The 27,169-nt window shown below is 37.6% G+C and overlaps 1 protein-coding gene across 4 annotated transcripts in view; it reads right to left on the bottom strand.

The window, feature by feature from the left end:
• The window catches only part of CDH13 (cadherin 13), a 1,315,977-nt gene that overhangs the window by 504,791 nt on the left and 784,017 nt on the right, over positions 1 to 27,169 (bottom strand). The gene's annotated exons all lie outside the window — the stretch shown is intronic.

Raw genomic sequence — 27,169 nt, 5'->3', positions numbered from 1 at the left:
TGAGTTGCGTCTCCCCTCTTTCCTTTTTTTATATAATATGTTGCTTTCGAACATTCCTTAGTGAGGAATTAGTTGTCTTTAACAACTTATTTGGTGCTTTCAAAGCTTGCTCCTTGAAATTAATATTCTTTAAGAGTAAATGAAATAAATTTGTCTGTTTTCACAGAAGTGGTTTTTACCTCTTAATATAACTTTTAATAGTGCCTGAACATCTCATTTTTCAAATGAGAATTAAATAACTGAGTAATTAACTTAGATTTATTTTTCCAGGAGTTTCTTTTTCTAAAACATAAATTTTTAACTGGTAAAATTTATATCTATACAGTTGAAGATTCCAAGAACCACTTTGAAGAGGACAGCATTTAAAGGTATTTTTTTTCTATAGAAAAACCAATTGAAATAACATGGTTTAACATTTACTTGCAGGTGTTATGAAAAAAAGAGAGAAAAAAAAAAGAACATGCCCTGGGCAGAAATCTTTATATTTTAAAGGCAATTGATACACAATTCAAAGTTAGCTTCTGGTTGGCAGGATCTATGTATAATTTTTTATTTTATCTCCAGCATGGTACCTGATAGTTGCTCGGTAAATGTTTTTATTAGTCAGCTTAGGCTAAATTTTGCTTCGGTAACAAATGATCTCATAATTTTAGTTAATTATGTCAGCTAAGATCTATTCCTATGTCATGTTCCAGATCCATTGCAGGTCAGTGTCAACTTCTATGTCTTTTTCATCTCAGGATCCAGGCTAAAGAATCTGTTCTCTAGAATATGCTGGCTTCATGGCAAGGGGCAAAGATAGCAGAACCATGGCATGGTTTATCAAGTACCCATTTCTAAGTGGCACATGTGACTTCCACTCACATTTCATTGGCTGAAGCAAGTCACATGTTCAAGCCTAATATCTCCAGGACAGGACTTTTTATGGAGGAGCTAGCTGCAGAAAAGGGGCAAATAGTTTTAAATAATAATATCATTTTTTATAGTATTTGTTGAGTGAACAAGCTTCTTTTATAGTGTGAAACTTTATTCTGCTCTATCAATCCTAATATAGTTCTTGTTTTTCAAACATAAAATAATTACAATGATGTTCATATTATTTGTCTAGGGCCATGCTAAAGAAAGTACCACAAAGTAAGCTTAAATAAAAGAAGTTTATTGTCTCATAGCTCTGTAGATATGCAGTCCTAGATCAAGGTGATGACAGGGTTGGTTCTTTCTGAGACTCTGAAGATATTGAATTAGGGGCTCAAGCTATTCCAATATAACTTCATTCTAATTAATTACATATGCAATGGCTTTATTTCCAAATTAGGGCATACCAGAAGGTACTAAGGATTGAGACTTCAACATATGAATTTTGGGGGACAGTTCAACTCAAAGAAAACAAACATCATGTTTGTCAAAAACAGTCCCTATTCTGGCTATGATCCTGGTGACATTGTTACCAGGGAGCCCTCATTCATTCTAAAAATTGTATCGAATTGGATGATCAGTTAAATGGCTACCCTAAAAATAATATGTGGTTAACATAGAGAATTTGGATAAACAGAAAAACAGTTAAACTAGAAAATTTAAAAGAAATCATCTTTAAATACCAACCCACTTGAAATTCTATGCTTAATATTTTGGTGTATACACATAATTTTTAATGAAACTGGAATGATACTATAAGACTGTTTCGTAATCTGTACTTTCCCTTCATAATATTTTTGTACATTTTCCTATATGCTTAAATTATTTGAGAACATGATTCTTAATGGCTGTATAATAGTCCATCACATCCACCTCACAATTCATTTAATGACTTCCTTATTGTGGGTCATTTAGGTGTTTTCCAAGAGACCACTATTCGCAAAGTCATTTTTTGTCATAAAAAATATCAAACAGCAATTTTAGATGTTGCAAGAATTTCATGCAGTTATGGGTATGTTTCTTATAACAGTTTAATTAGAAATGATATTCCTCATGCGTATGTACAAAGGGACTTAAGCTCTTTTTTCTTTAGTTTTCTGTAGGAAGGGTGGGGTTTCCAAAAGTCAGTGCCTATAAACTGAACTACAAATACTCTTTTTCGTTTGCTTTGCAACAAGCTTCTTACTGATTTTATTTCTGTTAAACTAAGTAGTTTGGGCTTTTATTTTTATAAAACTATCCTGGAAAAAAAGTGACTACTTCCTTGCAACATATCAATACCTCTTAGAAAATACTCCTTGGCATTTCTTGTCCAAATTCCACTTCATTTTACATGTCCTAGATTAGAAAAATCAGTTTCCTGGTTTAGGCAATGGTGGTGATAACCGCATAGCTGCACTTTATAGGGGTGAGTGCCCTGCTGAAGGAAGTAGTGAGTGAATAACTTAGTTGGGAATGATGGGAAGGGAGGGCATGAAGAGGCCAGAAGGAGCATTCCAAAGGCTTTTAATTCATTAGATGGGTTCACAGTCTAGAAATCTTTGTTGAAACATCCCAGGTAATTCTTGATGCAGTTGATCCATGGATCACATCTTTGTCGTAGGGCATATAGTACCACCATTGTTCAATTATGTATCTGTTTCCTGATAGGATTGTGCATTTCCTATAGGGATATTCTGTTCCTGATCATCTTTCTAAACATCTGGAATAAAGTAGCGCTTGATAAGTGTCTGGGTAACTAAGGATAGTAAGGTTTAATGGTGTGGGAATGAGATTGATTTTACTGTATTCAAACAAAATTTGCACATCTACTATGTGTCTGTCACTATGCTTGACATAAAGATAAATAAGATGTGGTCACTGCTATTGGAAAACTCACAGTCTAATACAGGAGGCAAAACAGTAAGGAAATTTTTCAGCTCAAAAGTGATGTTTCAAGAGTAGAATTACATAAAAAAAATACTACAGATCTTAAAAGATGTTAATTTTCTGGTAGAGTTAGTAAAACATTTTATAAGAAGAGGTTTGTGCATTCATTCATGTATTGATTCAGTCATTCAATAGGTTTGTTAGTTCATTCATTAATTTGTTCATTTATTCAGAGGTAATAATTAAACATCAATTAGAGAACAGTGCTACAAACAGGTCATTTCCTTTTAGTCTTGGGGACTCTGCTCATTTCCAAAGTGACTTAAGTTATTAGTTTCCCCGCTTTCCCTCCATCAGGTTGGTTCATGTATTTGTAAAAAAGTTAGATTCTTTTGGCACACTCTGCCCTCCATCCTGGGACCTGGTATCAAGTTCTATGGGTTTTGACAAATGCATAGTGCTATGTTCCAGTATCATCCCGAATCATACAGTACGGTCGCCCCTTGGTATCCATGGGTGATTGATTCCAGGACTCTCCGCAGACACCAAAAACTGTGTATGCTTAAGTCCTTTCTATAAAATGGCATAGTATTTGCATATAACCAAGAAACATCCTCCCATATACTTTAAATCATCTCTAGATTACTTATAATACCTACTGCAATGTAAATGCTATGTAAATAGTTGTCATACTGTATTGCTTAGGTAAGAATAACAAGAAAAAGAGTCCGTATTCGTTCAGTACAGATATGACCATCGAAGGCCAAATTACATTGTATATGTCAGCAACAACATGTTTTTTCCCAAATACTTTCCTTCTGCAGTTGGTTGAATTCATGAATGCAGAACCTGTCGATAGACAGGGTTGACTGTATCACACAGCTCTTCCATCTTAAAAAATCCCGTGCCTCATCTATTAAACCCTTATCATCCCTTCTACCAAGCTTCTAGAAGTCACTGATTTCTTACTGTCTCTATAGTTTTGCCTTTTCCAGAATGTCACAAAAATGAAAACGTACAATATACAGCCTTTTCAAATTGGCTTCTTTCATTCAAAAATATGCATTTAAGAACCATTCCTGTCCCTGCATGTCTTAGTATTACGCTCCTTTTTATAGTTAAATTGCACTCCATTGTATGGATGTGCCACAGTTTGTTTAGCCACATACCTATTGAACAACATCTTGGTTGCTTAGTTTTTAGTGGTTATGAATAAAGTTGCTTTAAACATTCATGTACAGAGTTTTGTGTGGACATAAGTTTTCATAACACTTGGGTAAATACTCAGGAATTCAATTGCTGGGTCATATGATGAAATTACATTTAGCTTTATAGAAGTAACTGCCAAATTATTTTCCCAAGTGGCTATGCTTGCTATTTTGCATTCTGACCAGCAAGGAATGAGAGTTCTTACTGGTTGTTTTGTGTCATTACCAGCAATTGGTATTGTTTTGTTGTTATTGTTTTATTTTCACCATTTTAATATATATGTAATGGCATCTTATTGTTTTAATTTTCATTTTCTTAATGACAAATGATGTTGAGCATCTTTCATATACTTATTTTCTATCTGTATCTTTTTAAATGAGGCGCCTTTATAAATCTTTTGCCCATTATTTAATTGGATTTTTTTTCTTGTTGAGTTTTAAGATTTTTTAATGTATTTTAGATAGAAGTCCTTCATCGGATGTGTTTTACAAATATTTCCTGTCTGTGACTTTTCTTTTCAATTACTTAACAGTGTCTTCTGCAGAGAAGAATGTTTTAATAAAGCTCAATTATTATTTTTTTATGTATCATGCTCTTGGTTTCCTATCTAAAAACACATCACTAACCCCAAGGTCACTGAGATTTTCTTCTGTTTTCTTCCAAAAGTTTTACAGTTTAGCATTTTTCATTAGGTCTATAATTCATTTTGAGTTAATTATTATGCAAGGTGTAAGGTCTTTGTCTAGATTCTTTTACTTTTTTTTTTCTGCATATGGGCATCCATTTGTTCTAGCAACATTTATTAAAAAGACTATCTATCATTTCTCTATTGAATTGTCCTTGTCTTTGTGCCTTTATAAAACAAAACAAAACAAAAAAAGTTGCATATGTTTGAGTCTATTTCTGAGCTACCTATTTGGTTTAATTGATTTATGTCTATTTTTTTAATAACAAATTCCCTTAATACTCTGTCTTGATTATTCACATTACCTAAATTCAAGCTTTATATTAAGTTGTGAAATCGGTTAATGTGAGTCCTACAACTTTGTTCTCCTTCAGAAATGTGTTGGCTAGCCTTAATCTTTTACCTTTCCATATAAACTTTTATTTATCCCCACCCCCAGGCTTTATTGAAATGTAATAGACAATTAGTTGCTCATATTTACATTGTAATTTAAAGAATTTAATGAATTTTTTTAAATTAGAGTTGACATACAATAATATTAGTTTCAGTGGTACAGCATAATGATTAGAGATCTATATAACTCACAAAATGATCATCCCACTAAATCTAATACCCCTTTCCCCCTACATATTTATTACATTATTAACTATTTTCTTTATGCTACTCTTTATATCTCTATGTCTATTTTGTAACTATCCATTTATACTTCTTAATCCCTTTGCCCATTTTTCAATGTCCCCCCAACTACCCTCTCATTTAGTAGCACTCGAAATATTCTCCGTATTTATAAGTTTGTTTCCATTTTTGTTGTTGCTTTGTTCTTTAGATTTCACGTGTATGTGAAATCATGTGATATTTGTCTTTCTCTATGTGACTAACTTCATTCAGTGCAATACCCTCTAGGTCTGTCATACCCTTCCTTTCAGTCTGTGTGTATCTTTTAATCTGAAGTGAGTCTCTTTCAGGCAACATATGTAGGGGTCTTATTTTCTTCATTCGGCTACTCTATCTTTTGGTTGGAGTACCTAATATTTTCCAGTTGAGGTATTGTTGATAGGAAGGAAACTATTACTATTCTTTATTCCTGTTTTTGATACATTTTTTCTTCTTAAAGAAGTTCCTCCAACATTTCCTGCAGTACTGTCTTGGTGTTGATATAATCCTTTAGTTTATTTTTGTGTGGGAAATGCTTTATCTGTCCTTCGACTCTAAATGATACCTTTGCTGGATACAGAATTCTTGGTTGTAGATCCTGGGTTTTCATCACTTTGAATATTTTCTGCCAAGCCCTTTTGTCCTGCATAGTTTCTTTTGAGAAATCAGCTGCCAGTATTATGGGTACTCCCTTGTAAGTAACTAACTGCTTTTCTCTTGCTGTTTTTAGAATTATCTCTTTGTATTTAACCTTTGGCATTTAAATTATGATGTGTCTTGGTGTGGGCCTCTTGGGGTTCATCTTTTTGGGGACTCTTTGAGCTTCCTAGGGTTAAATGTCTATTTCTTTCACTAGGTTAGGAAAGTTTTCCATCTAATTATTTCTTCAAATAGCTCTCCACCTTCTTGTCCTCCTCAGGTATCCCTTGAACCAGATGTTTTTACATTTAATTTTGTCCCATAGGCTCCTTAAATTATTATTATAGTCTTGGTTGCTTTTTTCTTGCCATTTTGATTGGGCCTCTTTAACTTCCCCATTCTCTATATTGGTGGTTCGATCCTCTTCTTTATCCACTCTGTTGAGTCCCTCTCAGATTCTTCATCACAAATAATGTATCTTCATTTCTCACTACTTCTCTTTTATAATTTCCATTTCTGTTTTTATGTTTTTATCTCTTTGTTACAGTTCTCACTGACTTCATCTACCCTTCCTAAGTTCATTGAGCATCTTTATAATCAGTGTTTTGAATTCTGTGTCTGTTAGATTATTTGACTCCATTATTTCTGAATCTCTGCTCTGTTCTCTCATATGATTTCTGCTTCTTTGTCTTTCCATTTTGGCTGCCTTACTGTGTCTGTTTCTATGTACTAAGCAAAGCTTCTAAGTCTCCTGGTCTTATTAGCATGGCGTTGTGTAGCAGATGGGTACAGTGGAAAAGTCTTGAGAAGAATTCAGCTGCAGGTCAAGTTCAGCCCCAGCCTGATTTTAAATGTCCCTCGAGGGCCACCCATTAAGATTCAGCAAGCAATATCTACAGATGCTGTGCTTATAGTTGCCTCAAGAGGCCACTCCAGAAACCGAGGCCAGTTGCCACCTGTGTGGGTCTTGGAGTTGGCTCAGTAAGGAGCATTGGACTTGCCAAGGACACATATGGATGTGGCTTGGGTGGGGCTGTGAGTTGGGGGAGGTGTAGTTTTAGGGAATCCTCTAGAAAGAGCAACCTCTGTTATTCAGGTTGATGACATCTCACCTATGATGGCACAGCGTCCACACAGTGGGAGGAGGGTAGGCTCAAAAAAGGAAAATGGATACCGCCAGCACTTCTGCTTGGAAGGAAACCTCACCTCTGGTCCTCGCTCCAAAAACTCAATGTCTCCCTGTAAGTCCCTGGTGCCCCCCAAGCAGCCGACCTGGTGCTGGTTCTCAGTGCAAGCAAGTCCATCACTACAAAAGTCCAGTTTCAGACACAGCCCCTATAAGAGGTGTCTGCAGCTGCCGGCTGCTTCTGCAGTAGCCTCTGTCCCATTCAGCTGCTGGGACCAGGCAGTCTCGTGTTCTCACCCCATCCTACCTACTACCATTGCAAGTTGATTAATTATTTCTCTTCCTAGCTGTAGTCTTCTGTTTGTCTAGATCCCAGGCGACTTTGCTTGCTGTTTGCTCCATGTTTCTGTCACATCTTTGATGTGGTTGCAAGAGGAGTGAACAAAGCCTCTATCATTTATGCCATTTTTAGGTGTCTTCCATATAAACTTTTAGATTTAGTATATCAATATCTACAAAATATCTTGTTAGGATTTTGATAGAGATTGTGTCAAATCTATAAATGTGGAAAGAATTGACTTATTAACAATTTTGAGTCCTCTAATTCATGAATACAGAATATATTTATTTAGAAATTCTTTGATTTTGTAGCTTTTGTGCTTTTCAGCATATTCAGTTAAATTTATACTAAGTATTATGCATAATTGTATAAACAATTAATTGATTTTTGTTCCTTGATGTTTTATCCTATGACCTTATACTGAAATAGAAGTTATTTTGTAAATTCTGGTGTTTTTTTTTTTAACAGACAACCATGTGATTTGTAAACAAGGACAGTTTTACTTCTTTTCCAATATGTATACCTTTTATTTTATTTTCTTGTCTTATTGCATTATCTAGCATTTTCAGTCTGATGTTTAATAAAAGTGGTGAGAGGAAATATCCTTCTCTTGTTCCTGATCTTAGTGGGAAAGCACCCAGTCTCTCATTACTAAGTATGATGCTACTTGTAGGTTTTTGTACATGGTCTTTATCAAACTGAGGGAATTATCCTTTATTCATAATCTGCTGTTATGAATTGGTATTGAATTTTGTCGATCGATTTTTCTGGATCAATTGACACAATCATAGAATATTTTTTCTCCATCTTGTTAATGTAATGGATTACATTGATTGATTTTTAAATGTTGAACCCAACTTACATACCTGGAACACAACACAGTGGATCATAGGTATAATTTTTTATATGCTGTTGGATATGATTTGCTAATATTTTGAAAATGTTTCATCTATGTTCATACAGATATTAGTCTATAGTTTTCCTACATTGACATTAGGGTAGTGCTGGACTTACAGAATGAGTTAGGAGGTATACTCTCTGCTTTTATTTACTGGAAGAGATTGTGAATAATTAGTAGTATTTCTTCCTTAAATGTTAGGTAAAATTCACCAGTAAAACCATCTGGGCCTGATACTTGGTAAAATTTATCAGTAAATTTTGGTAGATTATCAATTATTGCCTCAATTTAATAAGTATGGGACTATTAAGGTTATCTATTTAATAATTTATACCTTTCAAGGAATTAGTCTTTCACCTGAGTTAGCATATGTAGGCCTATAGTTGTTAATAATATTCCTTTATTATCCTTTTAACATCCACGTGATCAGTTGTGATCAGTTCTTTCACATTCGATATTGGTAATTTTCACCTCTTTTTTTATTAGTCTAGCTAGAGGTTTATCAATTTTATTGATCTTTTCAAAGAAGCAGCTTTTGTTAAGTATTCTATTGTTTTCCTGTTTTAAATTTAATTGATTTCTGCCTTGTTTCAATTTTTATTTTTTTTCCCCTCCTGCTTGTTTAAGTGATTTACAATTTTAAAAGATCACTCCTGTTGCTCTGTGGAGATTGGACTGGAAGGAAGCAAGAGTGGACACAAGGAGACCAATTAGAAAGTTGTAGATGAATTCCAGGCCAGAGAGAACGGTGGCTTAAAGCAGGGTGAGTGAACTAGAAAAAAGCTCACAAACTGCTCTAAGCCAACCTTAGTCTACAGAGTCAAAATCAATCCAATGGGCATGTGCAGAGGGGCTTGGGAGAGAAGAAGGCACATATAGAGGAGGGAGCAGTCTATAAAATATAAAGATATAATCTGAAGTCACTACTTTCAATTAATTGAGTGTGAGTGAAAGTTTAACAGTCATGAGTGAAAGTTTAACAGTCAACTCTCAGAAAGAAAAAAAAAAAGAACTGATTTGTAGTGTTTCCCCATTTATATGGTGTAAATACTCCCATCATGGCCAATTTCAAGCTATTAAAGCAACATCACTGAATACAGAGTTGGGAATAGATGTGTACCAGCTAATGCAAGCTGGCACAAGCCAGCTCCAACACAGCACTGCTTCTAATCCTTCGGTGTCTCTAGGATTTCATGAGGAACTTTGGAGAAATTAATACTAATGATAGGGATTTTAGACCCCAATTACACTTGCTTTCTTCATTCTTACTATTCTGAATGCTTGGTGGAACATAAAAATATATAAATTTTTAACAGAGAAAGAATAGGGTATGGGAGAGGTCCTACCTAATATGTGGCCAGAACATAATAGGACTCCATTAACTATTTGTGAAATTGAATTGAATTCTACCATGTTCCTTGTAAGTCTTTACCCATAAGGAACTGAATTTTTCTCACATTTGTGATCCTATCAGGGACCTAATAAATAAGTAATTTTAAACAGTCGAGTTAAAGTTAGTGGCTTCTCATGATGTCATTGCCATCTCCTTCTCAGTAAGAGTTCACTTCTGCTTCCCAGTCAAAGGAGTATAAACATGTTTTCTCAGCTTCGTTTAATGAAATAACCTTAGAGCACAGAGATGAACTCACCACCTTGATGGTTATTAACACAATTTATTAGGAAGTTTTAGGAAATTAGTTGCTGAATATTTCAATATGGAGAGGAAATAATGTAACTCCATTGTTACCATAGAACTACCATAACTTGGAGTAACCTGTAGCCATAGTAACAAGATAAGGACACAGTCCTTAAATGTTTAACTACTATTCTACACATCACACATATTCAAGTACAGCTGATTCTTGTTGTTTATAATTGAATCGAATCAATTTTCTGATACATTTGGGGTCCACTTTTCGAAAGTGGTTTTCAATTACCTTAATTTAAGATGATGAATGTAATAAGATATTATTTAGGCCATTATTGTGAGAACAAAAATAGAACTACTTTATATATAGAAAGGAGGTAAAAAGGGCCTTTAAAAAATGAGTAAATATTTTTCAGTGAGCCAAGTAGTGTCTTTGAGGATAAATATTAGGAGTATAAAGGTAAATCCATCTCTGGGTCTTCAAAAGTGACATTCATATCTGACCACTATAAGTACTAAGTGCAAAGATATTAACTTTATTAGATATTCATATTCATAATAATAATACTGTACAACAATAGTTGATATGGTTTGAGAGTTTACCTTGTGCCAGAATACTGTCAAGGATTGTCTTATTTAATCCTCGGGAAAATCCTATGAGGCAAGTACTGTTCTCACCTCCTCTGTGAAGTTGTGGAAACTGAGGAATAAAGATATTACATATCCAGCCCAGAGTCATCTGGCTGGTAAGTGGCAGGGTGGAATTTGAACCCATGCAGTCCAACTTCATAGTCCATAATTTTATCCGCTCTCCTGCTGCCCTCTTAGTTCTTTGCCAGTCAGTCACAAAGGGCTCTGAGTCCATGTGTGCTGCCCCTGTTCTCTCAGCCCCTGTGCCTCTCATCATCTCCCTGGTCCCTAAAAATAATAGTGCCTCAAAGAGTACCCAGAGCCTACTGGCTCCTGATCTTCACATCGACTCCACTAAATTCTTATTTATGGCTTATGTTGGTGTGCAAGTGTTGTGCTTAGAGCCAGAGAACCTAGATGAGTAAGGTCTTAGTTCTCCGTGACCTTGGAGACTAGTGAGAAAGGGATACCAGGTGAACAAACGGAAGGCCTCTAGTATAGTAATTTCTTCAGAAACAAAACAAAACAAAACAAAAATAAGTGCAAAGCAGAGAGCAAAACAGGGCTCTGAATGACAGTGTGGTTTATTTCCATTTGCTGAGCTGTGTTGACATGGCCCTCAGTGCCTGTTGAATAATTAAATCCATGCAAAAATAATGACTGCATTGTTGCTGCTAATAATGACAACATCACCCGTGACATGCCAGGAATATTCTCAGCATCACAACTTTGTTCAAAAGCCTCTGATCTTCAAAATTGCATACCCGCTCTAATAGTGATTTTCTCCTTTTCATTAAGCTTGGCATAGTCGTAATATTGGGTTTCAAACAATAAATGTCAACCCAAATGCTGTCACCACCTAACACTGGTGATTGGCAGCCAACAAGGAAGTCAGCGTCACCCCTGCTCTGAGTTTGTCAGGGAACAAGGCAGCAATGCGGCTTGTGGCACCCCAACAAACAGCTCATCACTGTAATTAAAACAGAATTGAATGTCCTACTGCTCTGTGCTTCATCTCCCTTCATGTGGACAAATAAATTGGAGGAGCAGCATATGGATGGAGACCAAAAATTGAATATGATATCCCCATGCTTTTATCAGCAAGGGCAAGGAGTAACACATTGGTGGTGTCTCCATTTGCATCCGGGCCATCTGTACTGCAAACCCCATGACGCCAAAGTGGGATGAAATCATGTTCCCCACGCTGTTCTCCAGGCAGCGTGAGAGCTTCTTGTCTCCACCGATCTACCTTGTGCAGTAGGGGATAAGCAGGCGCAGTAGCTGCTGTGCATAAGGGGAGATGGCTATTTCCATCAAAGTTTCGCAAAAGAGGTTGCTGTTCTTGAACCAGACACCTGGGTGGATGGAGCCTTCTGTTCACAGAAGCCAAAATCTCCAGCCCAGGTGATGAACTCATTCTGACAGTTAGAATCTTATATGATCTTTCAGGGAAATTTAGCCTTGAGCAGGAAAAAAAGTACACAAATAGCTGGTCTGTCTCTCTTTTTACTTCCCCCCACCCCCCGGCAGGATCTAGGCACAGTACAACTGATACAATATCTGTGGGAAATAGATATCTATCCAGTCAAAAAAATTATAATGTATCTATGGTGTTTCAGGCCCTAAATTTACAGTTGTGATCAAATCAGGTCTCATGATGCCTTACTTGAATTTATTGCTGATCACGTGTTCCCATCTCCTTAACAAGAACATGGACAATGGGAGCCGGGTATGCTGGATTACTGCTTTAAATTTTTTTTTTTAAATATTCTGCCTGGGCAATGCTAAATGAAGTTAGCATCTTTTATAAGTACAGTAGCATATGGGGTAAAACCTGTTCAACTATATGATAACCTCGACTCTTTAGAAGTATGTCATCTGAAGGAACAAAAAATACCTTCAACATCCAAATAAGTACACTGTTACTTCCCCATGGCAGAAACTTCACAACCACCTAACATCTCTGTAGGCTGGTTTTGGCCAAGAAGGTGGTGAAGGAAAAAGGTGACACTCCGACCGAGAACTTGCTATATGCCCAGCATAATCAACTAAGTGATTTCATTTTATCCTTCTCCAAACGTGGACCGTAGGTATTACTAGCCTTGTCTCATAACTCAGATGGTTTAAGTGAACTGCCCAGGGGTCAAACATTTGGTCACCAGAAGAACAGAAACCAAATGCAAATCTGTTTCATTCCATTTTTCCGAGTATAGACCATAGGATTGAGACATGCATGAATACTCATTTCCCAGCCCATACCAATTGGAAAGCAACAAATTCCAAAGACTAGTTAATCTTATTAGAAGCTGGCAGAGAGACAGCAAGGATGAGTGATGCTGAGAGAGCCTGGAAACAGAGAAAAAGATAAGGAAAGTATAAAAAGCACACACAGAAATATACAGCAGAATGAAGCCACGTAGTGTAGGGAGCTTCTGATTCCTCCCTCTATGCTCCTCAGTCTTGGAAGGTTTAACACAAATCCACTTTGATAATCATAATGCCTATCTTTCCATTAATGCCACCTTTCCATTGATAAATAGGTATGTTAAATTCGGTTTACTTTAAAACTGGGAAGTACAGTATGAAACACTACAAAGCTATTGGCATTCGAGTGGTTCCCTTTTTCAACATGTTATCGCTTCAGGTGTACCCTTTTAACAGTAACTAATATAATAAAGAAAAAATTATTAATTCTAAATTTAATAGCATTTATTCTGCATATAAGAGAATGTATAGGTACTTGCAGGCAGAAGTACAAGCGCGTCCATTACTGTTAACCCATTGTGGGGAGACTACCTGGGCTGACTTTTTTGACCATTCATTCATTCAACAAATATTTATTGAGAGCCTACTGTGTCATATACTAGATGCTGAAGATAAAAATGAAAACAACTTGGACAAACAACCAATGTAGGAATTATGCTTTCCTGATTAGCCGTTTGGGTTACACACAGGTCACTCTCTTTAAAAAAAAAACAACAACAAACAACTAGGTCACAAAGTGGGACACTCGCACTGATATATTCCTATTTCTTGGTGTTCTACAGCCAGTTCTTTCCTATTCACAGGCTAGGTTGGTTCTGAGTGTGCTCAGACACTGGGAGGACATGTGGGATCATTAGCTGGGCTCTTACGGTGGGGCTACCCTCTAAGAATACTGCGAAATGCAATGAAAAGATAAGGAATAAGATCGATCCTTGAAATAAGCCTAGAGATTGTGAACACCCTGACATTAATCGTGGTGAGCTTGTACTGAGTTTCCTAAAGATATAGGAAGTCCCCAGCCATTTTCAGGACAATCAAGGCTCAGAAGGCCAGGTGTAGGCCAAACAGCACCAAAATGAGGCACAGGAAATTAGGACTTTTCCCACCTTTTGACCCTGGACAAATCATTTTCTATCTTATCTATAACGTGTGATATTTGGACTAGGCTGTCTCTAGTGTTCCTTCCAGCATTAATATTCTATGATCTCCCTGAAATAAGAGAGAGAGAGAAGATTGAGATATTGATAAATATAGACACAACCTAAGAGAAGCAAGAGTTTCAAGGTGGATTTCCCTAACTTAGTGAGGGGGCTAGGGGATATTTCCAATCCTCAGTGGTTCATTGGAGATGTTAAATGAGGATGGGTGTGTAAATTGTCTGTTTAACAATTGTACATTGGGGGGGTCAAAAATCTTGGTCATTTACCATTTTGGAAATCTTCCTTTATCTGGAAAAAGTGTGTTGTTATTGGCCCTTGTTACTATGAGGTTGAGTCATTCCATTCCCAGAAACAAGGAGAAATAAGAATCATAAGGTGTTCTTGAGTCACATGTGAAAAACCAGTGACCTCTTCTAGTTCCTGGCAGTCAAGACAACAGGTTACAATGTAATCCAAAGACTGAGAACAGGCTAATTTTGATAGCTGTCACTCCTGAGTAGGAAAGATACTGGTTATATTTTTATTTCAGAAAAAATAAGTATACTACCTACTTCACTCTCACAAGTCATTGTAGAGTCAGAATAATGGATTGAAATTTCAGCTTCTACTCAACCCACTTCGACATCTGTTTGGCAGAATTTACTAAAACCGACCCAATAATTCCACAGTTAAGTGCTTACACAACTGAAATGTGTATATATGTTCACTCAAAGGCATACAAAAGAATATTATTGAAGTACTGTTTGTAATAGCCCCAAACTGGCAGTGATCCAAATTCCCCTCAAGAGTACAAAGGATAGAGTGCAGTATGTTCAGAAAATGAAATACTGTAGGTCTGTGATTCTGCAAAAGTTCCTAACTGCTAAGGATGAATCTCAGCAATGTAAGCAAAAAATTCAAGTCTAGGCAAAAAATTGAAAACACACACACACAAAATACATGCTGTACGATTCCATTTATATTATGTTCAAAATGGTGAAACCAACTCATGGTGATAGAGGTCAGTGTTGGTTTCACTTGAGGGATGTGGAGTTAGTGTGCAGAAGGTGGCATGAGGGGGACTCTGGGGGTGATCATGTTCCAGCTTGTGATCTGAGTGCTGACTTCACGGGTGGATTCTGTCTGTAAAGAAATTATTGAGCTGTATATCTAAGATTTTGTACTTTGGTGTCTCTATATTATATTTTAATAAAGAGATTTTTTTTTAAATCCCAGCTTTATGACTCTGAGGTATCAGAATTCCATCAATCACTCACTTTCCTCCTCTGTAAAGGCCTTGAAAACACCTCCTTTACATGGCTCTTGGGAGAATTAGTGACAGGGTGACATAGCACCAAGCCAAGTGCCATTCTCACAGAGGGCAACTCTTCTTGGTGGAGTGAAGACAACACAGATAAAGCTGTTTTTAATGATGAGAAACTGCAGGAGGGACCAGAGGGCTTCAGGTGTCCTCCTCTATATTCCCAGGAATGTATGGACTATGTGTACCCAAGTAGCTGTATTTTTTTTTTCCTTAACAGGGCTGAGGACATATTGTCTCCTATGTCATTATGCTGCACAGCATAATGAGAACAAAAATGTTCTAGACCTAAGGGTTATGGGCATGGGCGGGGAGGAGTAGCTGGTGGTACCACGGGGAAGCAGAGCTGAGGTAAAAATGTACAAAGAACTCATCAGAACAGGAAAACAGTGGATTTAAGCCTGTCCTGGGTAGGGGTCAGTCAGTTTTCTGTTTTCTTGAATTGTGCTGTTAACTCTTGACTGCTTGTGTATAAAGTTTCATATAAGGCAACAAGCAATTAATGTACCTATTTACATATCTATGCAAAGATGTATAAATGGTGATGGTCACAGCAATATGACTTACAGCTGGGAGATGTTAGAAAGGAATGACTAAATGCCGGTATTTGAGGATAGTATAAGAGGTGTATAACCACTTTTGTGTCATTGACGTCTTTGACTGTTGGTAAATCGTGAGGCATTCTTCTCAGAATAGTATTTTAAGTGTGAAAAAGAAGATACATTGGATTACAAAGGGAACCCATCTACCCACGGGCTCTTCGGGGTCTGTAAGCCCCACACTATGCCAGTGGCATACCATACCACAGCCTTTCACAATGGCATGGAAGACATTTAAGGATATGAAAGATGTTTCTTTGACACTGATGAGTTAGAAATCAAGGAATGACAGGTGAGCATCGCATGGTTAGGATAAAGCTTCTCAAACCATGTGCCACAGACCTGGGGACATCAGCAGCACCAGGGTGCTTGCAAGAACAGTAACTGTCGGGCCCCACTCCAGACCTATGGAATCCAGATCTCTGGGGACGAGGCTGGGAATCTGTGTTTTCACAAATCTGTGTGCACTTTTAAGGTTGGGAAGCACTGCCTCTGGATGTCGACAGTGCTTATCTCAAGTGGGGAGACTTGGGGAGATTTTTATATTGTTATTGTTAAATATATGTTTTTCTTTAAAGTTCTTACAATGAACATCTATTGTTCTCATAATAAGGGAGGAAAGTTATTTTTTTAAAAAAAGAAAAGACAGATTTATTCCATGGTACGTTAAAAATGATTTCCAGATGCAAATAACAAAATAAAAGCACCACTTGTGAAGAATTTCAAGTTGTCAAATAATGAACCAAAAATTGAGCAACACAGAGCTTATGAATTGTATATACTAATGCATAGCCAAACATCAGATTCAAAGAAGAAATTATTAAGAAGAAATGTATTTAGAATGAATTTGAGGCTAGAAGGCCAACAGTGAACACAGCTGTTAAGTATTTCTGAGCTGGCAGGAAAAATAAAATAAAAACTTTTCAAATCCACAGCAAATAAGGACTGAACTAAAATCCCGAAGCATGGATCAGACAGGGTTTGTGCTCAAGTCTGGGAAGACATGATGAAGAGACAGCTGAATCTCTGGTGTTCCCACAAGCCTGATGCTGGTGCAAAGTGACTCCATTCCCTAAAAGAGCATCTCTGTGCTTCATCTGAAAGTTCATCTCTTCATAACATGCAGGTAGAGCTGTCTCCTCTGGGAGGAGTTTTCTCTTAATCAAAGAAAGGCAAAGAGTAAGCTTTAGAGAGAAGGATTAAACAGTTGCTTTAGTTTCATGACAGGTTTACTGACCCACAGCTAAATCCTCAATCTAGGTCACCTTGTTCAGCATCCTATGGAAGCATAATATTCTCAGCTAAGAAAGAACTTTCCTCTATTTCTCTCATTCTCTGCTATCCCCTCACCCACCGATGCTACCCTTTCTCCCTGACAATAGCTTCTCCCCTGCCCAAGTGCCTTTCATCACCCACCTGAACTGTTGTCACAGCCTCCAGCTGGGTCTCCCCTGCTCTTGGTTTTCTCAATTTTCAGGTGTGACCCATTGCAACAAGGCCAATCTTAAATGCTAATCTGGCCTCATCATTCCCCTATTTATAACCCTCTGTCATCTGTAAAATAAGGTGCAAACTCCCGGAAGTAGTTTTTATCTACTACTACTATTAGGTTCTTCATCTTCTAGCCTTTGGTTGTTTCTCTAATTTGTGAACAGTTTTCCTTGCATCACAACCATATTATTCTCAGTTCTCCAGACACACCATCCTCTCTCTTGCCTCTAGGTATTGAATAAAGTTCTTCCCACTTCCTGGATAATTCTTTCTTCCCATCCTACCTTCCCCTTTCCTAGTTATACCCATTAATCAGGCAGGAATCCTCTTAGGAATTACTTCCCCGGCCTTCTCTGCCAGGTTATAGATCTGTGCCTCTCCTAGAATAGATGTCCTGTCACATTAGTAGTTGCTTGAAAAATATTCCTAAATAAATAAATGAATGAGACCCAATTTTTCAGCCTAGGGAGAATGCCCCAAAGGCCTAAGCTGAGGCTCTTTCTTTATCTCCTGACCCAAACCATACAATGCAACAGGAACCATCACCATTTCTAATGAAATACCCATAAACAGGAACATTTTAATTCGCAAAAAAGGGTCTTTGTGTCCTTGATCTCCCCCAGTACAGAGGCAGACCAAGCCCAGATGCCTGGAGGCATTGTTCCCAGTGACTCAGTCCCACATGGATGTCTGCCCTCATGACTGCATCTGAAAGCTAGGGCTGGCTTTCATAGAAAAGGAAATGAAGGTGGGTTCTTCATTCCTTCTTTCCCTTCTTCAGGTCTGTTTTGGTCTCTATCCAGTTTCTGCCTCAATCCTTTCCAATGCTGGGATTGGAAATCGTACCATGGAAATGCCAATCTGTCCCCACGGTGCCCTGGGCCCTGCACCCTCATAGACTTATTGACTGAGTCGGCTGTGGCCTCCTCTCCAAGAAAAACAAGTAGTGATATCTCTTAATTACACACAAAGTTGGCCTTTTCTACTTTCACTCTTATTCTTTGTGGCTCCCTTTGAACAGGGTTATCAGCAGAGATACAAAAAATGTGTGGTCTAAAGCTAGACAGTGGCTTTCCTTGCCTAGTGAAGAAAGCTCTTTTATGCTTGTCAAAATGTGGTTTATTTAATAAACTAAGACATGACCGCTGGCCTTGACTCAGTGTGCAAACATGCACATCACACAAACGTTTGTGAAGTTAACCTCATTTCTCTATACTTAAGAGAGAATTTTATCTCTCCCTCCCTTGTTTTCCAGATAGAATTGGGTCCATTGTCACTGAATTTGTCAGCCTCAGGAGACTGACTCAGGATTTTTGTGCAAAGGACGAGAGCTACAGCAGAGATGAAAGAACAAAGGTTCAAGGTCTGCTTCTAGTTTGCACTTGGCTTTAAGACAAGTTACTTACTATGATGCAAGGAGCAGAGTTGTCTAAAAATGATGCTCTGGACAAGAAAAGAGCTAACGCCTGGAGTAAATGGGTAGATGAGTAAGTCAATTCTCCACGCTGAAGGTTCCACTCAAGCATAGCTCCCCATGGGACTACTGTACCCCCAATCCCAACCAACATTATATTCCATAGGCTCCAAGGAGAGTGGTGGGCTAGAGCCAACTCCTACTGCTTCCTGAAAGCTAATTGCTAAATATCCAAGAATTTTTCAAGTCAATAGCTTAAAATTTGCCACTGTGAGAATATTTACACCAAAGAAAGAATGTAGCAAACACTACAAATCAGTGCTCCCTTTTTCCCCAAGGACCACTTAACCAACACATCACTGCCCAAGGCATCTGGCTTTGAGCATCTGGAATCTCAGACAACTTCTACAAATCTAGGTACCTGTGCTCAGGCTCTCCGCACTCCAGGAGTTTGATTATCTGTCCACCGACAAGGTTGTATTTGAACTGGCCAACTAAGAATGAAGAATCATGGGAGCGGAATGCCTCTCCTGGTAAACCAATGTGATATGTTCAGCTGTCTGCCCAGGCCCTGGCTTACCTCTCTGTGAAATGATGGGGAGTGGGAAGTAGTGTTTCTTATTTCTGACTGACCCCTGGCTTATATATCATGTTTTTCCAATACGGCCCATTCCTTAACCTATGCCATGTGCTATTTGAAATACATCCAGACCCCTGGTGCATGGCAGCTGGCAATGCAGAAGGAACTCATGTTACACAACAACTCAATTTGTACCACAAGTTAACAGTCCTGCATGGTGCTCTAGCCTCAGTTTCCTCAATGGTACAATGGGGATATAATATCGGTTTCTGAAAGTATATGTATTAGTCAAATGACAGTTCATGTGAGCACACTATGCAAATGGCAAAGATCCAAGGAAACTAAACAGTCATGTATATTATAATACAGAGATCAATGATTTGGCATTGAGGAGTCATAGGTTTCAGTAACAGCACTGCTACTCTCTTGGGCAGGCTACTTAATTTCTCTCAATTTCGGCTTCCCCATCTGAGAAATGGGTGTAGTATTTTATAGGGTTGTTGTAAGAACTAAACAGAACAACAGGGATAGCCGTGTTTGGCTCAGATCCCAACACTCATTAGATGTTGAAGATTCTAGGTGAATTTGAAAATTCCTCAACTCTCCTACTACTAGGGTGTTAATTCAAGCTGAAATACCAGCTCTTATAATACTCACGATTAAATATAAATTCAGTCTGGAGCCAAATGTATATAACAATAAAGCCCTTGGAAACTTTCAAACTGAGAACCGAAAGGGTGATAAACTCAGGGCTAAAAATATTGCTTCCTCCATAGGCTCAGATGCATTTTTTTTTGCTAGATGTAGATCACGGAGGACATTTTTGCATATATATGTATTTGGCAAAGAACCAAAACAACTCAATTATGTTTTATCATTAATTAAACTTTACAGAAAGAGAGCAATGGTGAATATAAGCTTTTATCAGACTTAGGCAAATTAAGTTAGAATTAACTGTTCAATTGTGAATAAAGATAAAAATTTTGATTTTTTTATTTAAGTGGATTTAAAATATCATTGCATGCATGAGCAAATTCAGAAATACAGATGCTCACACATGGATTTTCTCTCTCTCTTTACACACACTCACACACACACACACACACACGTACACACACACATCCATCAACATCAAATCTGTCACAATCTGCTAAGAATGCTTACAAGACCTGACATAATGGTTGACTGCCAAGCAATTTATCTGGCAGCCTACTGCCATTATAAAAAATTAAAATTTACTGGAAATATCCAGACTGATCATATAATGGTTTGTTAATTCCATTCTAACAGCGAACCAGGGTATGATCACTTTAACTAGTCAGTAACCAGTGAATGTCTTATCCAGCCAGCCACAGACCCGGCTAGAATTTAAGTCAAAGAACACTCAAGTTCCTACTGTGTGTTAGGCATTGTACTGAACCACTACAGTTGATGAATCATATTTAATGGGAAGAAAAATACAAACAAAAGTATGTTGTTGCTCAAAATATATTGTTACCAAAGAATTATAAACAATGTGTAAAGGAGATCAAACAAAAATTCCATGGTGGAGACTGTATCAGAAATAGGCCTTATCCCAGCACTGCTCAGTACAAATATAACGCAAGCTATATAAATAATTTAAAAATTTCTGGTAGCCACATTTAAAAAAGTAAAAAGAAAATATGACATTAATTTTAATTATTCCAAATACATAATTATTTTAATTTCAACTAATTATTAATGAGATATTTCCTGAGGTTTTTTTTACATGTTTACTAAGTTTTTGAAATTTTGTGTGTATATCACACTTACGTCTCAATTTGGACATGATATTTTCAGCAAAAAATTTTGATCTGTATTTAGATTGAAATTTACAGTTGTAAAGGTAGATATTCACATGCCAAGTTGTTCTAATAATTGAGTCAAGTGGTAGGTTTCCAGTTTAAATTAAAATTACATTTAAATAAAAAATTTTAATCCAGTTTCTCAATTGCACTAACCACATTTCAAGTGCTCAATAGCCACATGTGGTTAGTGGCTACCATATTGGATAGTATAGCCACAAAACTTGGCTGCGGTGGTAAAAATGTTCCATTGGACAGTGCAGCCTTAGAATGTAAATGAGGAAACCCCTATGGAGTAAGAATGAAAAGGATGTGTCTAGGAAAGAGGTAAGAATTCAAGGTCACAGGAATAGGAAAGACACATGTACAACTGGAATTTCTTAATATAGAAATAAATTCTGCTGTCGGCCTCAACTAGAATTTTTTGAATATTGACCTTCTGGACATCTTAGATCCCTTATATTTAAATTTCCCTCCTATACACTTGGTAATGGTAAGTTTTAGTTATTGAATAAAACTGTTAGCTGTTTTAAAAGGGGGGAATTAAAAAGATGTAAATTTCTGAGAAGAGGCATGTATTTCGATTTGGATAAGAGCTGAGATGCAGTGGCGGAGAGCTGATGGTGACTGCATGAGACAAATCAGGCAAAAGGAAGGAGCAAGAGATGCCAAGCCTACATTTCAGTGGGAGAGTGAGATGGACCAGTGCTGGGGATCAGTATCACTTTCCTGTCTAGTTTCTGGGGATGCAGCTTGGCACCTATGAGTTACTAAAGTGATGCAAATGACTAGTACATGAGTAAAACAAGTTTAATCCTAAGAACATTATGCTCCTTAGCACCAACTTGCATAGGTGGGCATAAATGAGGGGTACTTAGTATTTAGATATGGGAGGACCTCTAATAAACCATATATCTAGAACTCTGAGGAATATTTAGGAAATGCCATAAATTACGCTCATCTGTGACTGACATTCATGAGACAATCAAAGTGAGTTCTGGTTCAGTGGGTTTCATGATTTGGTCTAATGATCTATGTTGATTCTTTTTACAAAGAGCACATGGTTCAATTACATATTTCTTCCATTCTGGGTTAAAAATGCCCTTCTAAAAGCCCATTCTACCAATTTATAGGGGATATAAAAAAAGGATTTTCAGTAAAATGTACTTTCATTGGTTTTGATGAAAAGGGTTTGTGATGAAAGTAGAATCTCTAATAAGCATTTCATAAATGACTTGTCTTTCAAACTTAATATAAAACAGAATAAAATACATCTCCCAAAGACCTCCTTGCTTCCTTACAGATTTAAAGTCCCCTGCTCTCAATCAATTGGGACCAAGAACTCAAAATTCTCCAAAGATGCAATGAAATATTTATCAGTGAAAGTTGGTAAAACTGAGAAATTATTTATGGCCCAAATTTTGAAATGGTCACACTTTGAAGGGAGAGATTAAAAAAAGAGGCATGCATTGGGAACTACACATTTCTTTGTAGTTCCCAATGCATTCTCAAATCCTCTCTGCTGTCTAGAATTCAAAACTGAGAAGGAAATCATAGGTTTGAAGAAGTGTATTCACGACTGGGTGTTCTAACCTTTTTTCAGAAACATTGAGAGATATGATTGAGGAAGAGCAGCCCCAAAATTCTAGTAATTTAGCTACTTACCAACTAATTTATTTGGCAGACAGAAAAATTATGCATCAGTCAAAACTATTTCTAATCCCTAGAGCTGCCTGGATAGCCTTTCTGTGAATATACAATTCGATATGGCACAACCCTGAACTGAGAAGACCCCCCACAGAGGGCTAATTTGCTGCAGCATCTTGCTTTTGATGTCCTTACCCTTTCATACATGGGCCTCCTTCTTTAAAGGTTTTCTCTGTCTTTGATTCAGTGAGTACTTATTAATGGAGAAAAGCAAGTACAGTGGTTAGAGGAGAGAATGAGACAAAGACATGACAATTTTTTTTTTAAAAAACACAGATACTTAGTCTGCATTCACCCACTTGAAATGCAAAACAAACAAAAAAGTGCCACCTTTGTGCCAGCATGCCAACTCTTGTGTTGTTTATCATGATTTTATATTTAGCTAAACTTTTTTCTAGCATAGTATTATGAAATTCCTAAACATATGAGTAAGTAGAAAGAAGTTTACAGCTATTGAGCATTCACCCATCACCTAAATTTTACCATTAACAATTTACTCTTTTATCATACATCTATCCATTGATCATCTCTCAGTCCAAATTTTTTTTGGTGTGTTTCAATTTTAATGCTGTTTTAAAGAGAATGATTGTCATCAGTGATATTTTATTTCACGAAAGAGAATTCTCAGATGGCACTTAGTAGCCCTGAGCATGTTGGTTAAGAACACAGACTTTGAAATCTCAAGGAGCTGCCACAAAGCTTGTCTCTGCTATGAAGGGACTATGTGATTTAGGACTGGTTACTTCATCCCTATGAATCTCATTACCTGCATTTGGCACATTCAAAGATAATCCCTATGGGGTTATTATTATGAGACTTCAACATAATAGATGAAAAGTGCTTATAATTTACAGTACTGGGCAAATAATAAATCTGTGATAATTTTTTTTCACTCTTCTGTAATCTTACGAGATCAAGGATTGCTTTCTTTTGTCCTTAAATCCCCAGCCTCTAGCACAGTGCCTTATAAATAGCAGAAACTGAATATATGCTTGTTGGCATGAATTGGGTTGAATTTCAGAGATTTTCCCTCCTGGGATTCAGTGAGTACTTATTAATGGAGAAAAGCAAGTACAGTGATTTCAAAGGCATAAGACACAACAAAGGTACCTCAAAAAATGAGGTTAGAGCAGAGAATGAGACAAAGACAGAGAAAACCTAGTCTATAAAGAACAAGTATTTAGATCAAGTTTAGTGATGGTGCAGAAGTGCCCTGTCCTGTCCCTTGGACCTCACCTTTTCAGTGGGCATCAGCAAGACTTCTAGCTGCCATGTGGCTTGTTGCCTGAAAGCTCTCCTCCAAGCCTCAAAAAGCCCTGTGCCTGTACAGAGCACAGGGCAGGCCAGGTGCACTGAAGAATTATACCTCTAGGAGTGGTCCTCAAAGACTGGTGGGGCTGACATATAAACACCCTAGTTCCCTTCCCTGTGGGGAGAATAACCCCAAGACTATGCTTTATATAACTTCCTAGCTTTTCCTTCACAGGATTACAATTCAGTCACTCAGAGGGGTAGTTGCCTTGATAAACAGGCCTCTTAAGTGGCTGCTTCTCTTCCTCATCTTATTTTATCTCTCCCTTACCAGTATTCTCTTCACCTCCTAAATAAACTAGCTGCATTTGAATTCTTGTCTTGGGGAATCCAAAATAAGACAAGTGTCTTTACACTTTTATAACCACAGAATCTATTTAAATGGCATTCTACACTGAAGTCTAATATGGAATGTTTATAAAATTAGAGCTTCCCTGACTCAGACAGTTTGGGTGGATAGGTATGATACGTGGAGGCCAGAGCCCTACCTCTTTGGTCTCCTTTCCCTTCTCTCTACCTCCCTAGCACTCACTGAAGACACCTATAAGATCTTACAGCTTTGCGGAGCACTGTTTTCACTTAGTGGTAGAGATGACAATGGTAAAAGATATAAAGAAAAGGATCAGATGAATGAATAAAAGCAAGAAACACGAAGAGAAAAAGATGTTCCTTCGAAGGCATAAAAAGCATGGAAAAACAAGTAATTTTGGAAGGCAGTGTAGTTATTCTACAAAAACCATATGGAGGTTTGGGAGACTTTCACACATTACAGTGTTAACACACTGTCACATTTAGAAAAACAGTTGATTTGTAGAGAATCCAGGTTGACAGTCCACGTGAGCAGCACAGATGAATACTCAGCTTGGAAACAAAATTGTGTTTTGAGGCTATAACAACTAAGAAACAATGCAGAAGATGTTCCTGGTTAGCTGCATGCTTATTGACCCATTATTATCTCAAGGAAAGAGTCTTATGAAAACTATTCAAATATACTAAAGGGGACTGAAGGGAGCTTTACGATGACCAGATAAAATTTAATGTCCAAATCTGGACATGTTTAAGGGGAAAGGTGATGCTAATAATTATGGTGCGATAACCGATTTTCTGAGCAACTCACATGTATGATCACCCTTGTTATAATCTAATTAATGGACTTGAAACTCCAACACTGAAAATATTAATAGTAGACAGAAGAGGAGAATATATTTCAGATCAGACCTCCACAAACTTGCATGTGCTTCAGAATCACCTGAAAGTCACGCCCTGCCAGATTCCTGGCCTTATTCCAAGAGTGGTCCTGGGGTGGGACCCACGAACGTGCAGTTCTAGCAAGGAAACAGGTGATGCTGATGCTGCTGGCTCAACCTTGGTTGCAATTCAGAATTACCTGAGATCTTTAAAAAATACTAGTACTTGTCCTCAGTTCCTGACCAACTAAATCAATCTCTGAGAGTGGAGCCTGGCATCTGTATTTTAACTGTGAAGGGTGAGAAAACCAAGCTTAAAAAATAAGCAAGAAACTTATGTCTCTGAAGCTGTTTAGGGGAAGAACCCAGACTTGAGGAACTTGGTCCCTTGACAAATGTCATTCTTGGCTTCAGGGAAAGCTACGCCAAGCCATCACAGCGCTAGGGCTGTCTAAAGGGGCGGAGCTCATCAGCCTCACTACTATTCACTTGGAACAGCTCTTCTTCCCTTTACGTAATATCCAGCACTCCTGGCAAGGTTTTACTTAAAGAAAGACATCTGACACAGTAGTAGTTTAAAATCATAAATATGGTGATTATTAGGATATTGATTATCAATACTTCCAATTTTCTATAAAAGTGGATTTCTAACAGTTCAAGTTACCTTATCTCTCCCCCAGATCACTATAAAACCCTCCTCCGAGCCTGTCTCTTTGTGTTCATTTCTCTATATTACTCTGCTCCCACAAGTCATTCCTATAGGCAGCCAGAAAGGTCTTTTGAACCACACGCACACATACACACAGCCCCTTACACACACTCACACACACTCAATGTGCACATGTGCTTGCGCGCGCGCACACACACACACACACACACACACACACACTGTAAAGACTTTCCAGTGGTTTCTTGCTGCATGCACAACACAATCCCTACCTTTCGCCATGGCCTCCAGGCTTCTATGACAGGCCAGCTTCTCTGACTTCAATTCTTACCACTTTCTTCTTTTCCTGCCGCATGGCAGCCACCCGGGCAATTTGTTCCTAAGATATGTACCATTGTTTCCCATCTTCAGGCCTTTCCGTGCATTTCTCTCTGCCAAGAATGCAGCTTACCCAGCTCTTCCCAGGGCTTGTCCCTTTCTCATGCTTCCAATCACCTCTCAAGTGTCAGTAATTCTGACTTGGCTTTCCCAGCCACCTGCGTAAAGATTCCCTCCTCTCTCTTCTCCCTGGTCCTGCTATTTATTCTATTTCACATCACTCTGTTTCTGTTTTCCACAGCATTTGTCATCCTTTGCAATTTTCTTTTTTATTTATTTACTCATTGAAATATCTGTCTCCCCACTAGAATATAAGTTCTATCACAACAGGGGCTTGTATGCTCATTCACACCTATATTCACCTAGTGCCAATCTTGAAGTCCAGACTATAATGAGTGCTTCTCATTCATTTAATGCATGACTCAATAGTCCAATAGCACCAGTCATTGAGATTATGCATTCATCTGAGCACTATTGTTCAAATTTCAAGTTCACCAAAAAATACAAACAGGTTAAAATTTAATTCTCCATGTTGACTCTCCTATGGGGAAAGAATGTGTTGACCAGGTGCATCAGTATTTCTGTTAACTTAACAGTGAATACTTTCTTTTTCTTGGAAAAGTTTTTGTTTTGATTTATGCAACAGTATTTTCTGGATCTGGCTGGTATGA

This window comes from Rousettus aegyptiacus, unplaced genomic scaffold (assembly GCF_014176215.1).
Source record: "Rousettus aegyptiacus isolate mRouAeg1 unplaced genomic scaffold, mRouAeg1.p scaffold_m13_p_14, whole genome shotgun sequence".
In the NCBI taxonomy this organism is placed as follows: Eukaryota; Metazoa; Chordata; class Mammalia; order Chiroptera; family Pteropodidae; genus Rousettus; species Rousettus aegyptiacus.
The sequence above is the reverse complement of the archived record's forward strand: the minus strand, read 5'-3'. Positions and strand labels throughout refer to the sequence as shown.